This window comes from Lathyrus oleraceus, chromosome 2 (assembly GCF_024323335.1).
Source record: "Lathyrus oleraceus cultivar Zhongwan6 chromosome 2, CAAS_Psat_ZW6_1.0, whole genome shotgun sequence".
NCBI classification, from domain to species: domain Eukaryota; kingdom Viridiplantae; phylum Streptophyta; class Magnoliopsida; order Fabales; family Fabaceae; genus Lathyrus; species Lathyrus oleraceus.
The window spans coordinates 406157147-406158989 of NC_066580.1; positions in this window are offsets into that span (position 1 = coordinate 406157147).

Genomic DNA, 1843 nt, shown 5'->3' on the forward strand with positions numbered 1-1843 from the left:
CAAAACAAAAAAATATTATCTTATTTTTAAGATGAGTTTAAAAAAAACATATGACTCAATCAACTGGAGTTTCCTGCTATATATGCTTATCAGGTTTAGATTCAATGTTAAGTTCAAAGCTTGGATGTGTGCTTGGGTTTCTTTGTAGATATGGTTATTTTGGTCAATGGTTGTCTAACCCAAGAAATAAACATCCAAAGGGGGTTGAAACAAGGTGATAATCTAGCTCTTTTTTCCTTTTTGTGCTTGTGGGTGAAGGGCTCAATGGGTTGTTTAGTAGGATAATGGCTATAGATATCCTTTATGGGTTTAGATTTTGTTCTTTAGACTCGAGTGTCTTTGCATATGACATGATTATCTTTCCAGATGTTTCCGTATAGAATCCTTCATCAATTAAGGTTGTTCTTTGGGGGGAGGGGGTTGGTTTCAGGTCTTTGAGTTAATTTCTCTATGAGTAGTCTCATAAGGAATAATTTGGACGCTACTTTCTTGGGCTTAGCTGGAGACTTTCTCCTCTACAAGCAAGTATCATTTCCTTCAAGTACCTTGGGCTATCAGTGGGAGTAACTCCTTGTCTCGAGTCTATGTGGTTACCTTAAGTTGGTCTCATTTCTAGAAAATTAAACTCATACGGACATTGATACGTGAGTTTGAGGGGGTTAGGTTATCCTTCTTAACCCGATCCTTAATGTCATCTCTATATTCTTCTTGTCTTTCTTTAAAATGCCTACCAAGATTTGGAGGAAGAATGTGAGGATTCAAAGAAGGTTCCTCCCGGGAGGGGTAAAAAATGAGTCGAATATTGCTTGGGTTAACCGAGTTGATGCTTGTAAGTATACGTTATAGGGTGGTATGGGGGTCCGAGATCTTCGTTTGGTTAATTTGTCCCTTTTGGCTACATATAGATGACATGTTATCTCAGACTATATCGACCTCTGAAGTGATATCCTTTTAGCCATATACGGTGCCCATAATTTTTCTTCCTCTTTAGATGGTAGGTCTATTGGCTTTTGTTTTGTCTCTTCTTGGTGGAAAGGAGTTTCTCACATGGGTTCAAAAATTGAAGAGTCTTCCTTTTGGTTTGTGTGTAATATTAGTAAGAAAGTGGAATTTGGTCTCCTATCTCCTTTTGGAAGGATATGTGGGTTGGGTCCACCCCTCCCTTTTCTGTTAGGTTTCTAAAGTTTTTTAGTATCTCCGACCAGCAAGATTGGTTGGTGGGTAATATTGGAGTGTTTTTGAATGAGAATTTGAATTAGTATTTAAACTGGAAGAGATCTCTTTTTGTCTATAGGCAATAAATGATCCCTTATTTTTTGTTAGTTATTCATAAGATGAGTCTCTTCCGACTATTGATAAATGGTGGAAGTTCTAGTATAATAGTTGTATGTTTTTATGTTGCCTCCGCGTACTTAGGACTCATTGAGAGAGAAATGTCCAAAGTTATTTTGCTAATCCGACGAACTTAGTTCTTCCTCTAATTTAGGATAGTTAAACCCCCTATAAAGTGGTTGTCTTCTTATGGAAACTTCTTCAAGAGAAGGTTACTACTAGAGACAACATTTTTAAATGTTGGGTTTTAGTAGGTCCATAGAGTATGTCTTACCCGTTGTGTAAACATCCTATAGAGTTGTTTATTCATCCAATTGTGACTTGTGATTTGGCAGCAACAATTTGGTACAAGACTTTTACATGGGTGGGGTGGGATTTTGTTCCTCATAGGAATCTCACAACTAGTTTTTTTCAGATTGTTAGGTGATAGGTCTAGGATGGTGGTTTTTTTGTCTATTCTCTAGCTCGTGGTAGTTTGGTCTATTTGAAAATCGCAAAATGATAACATTTT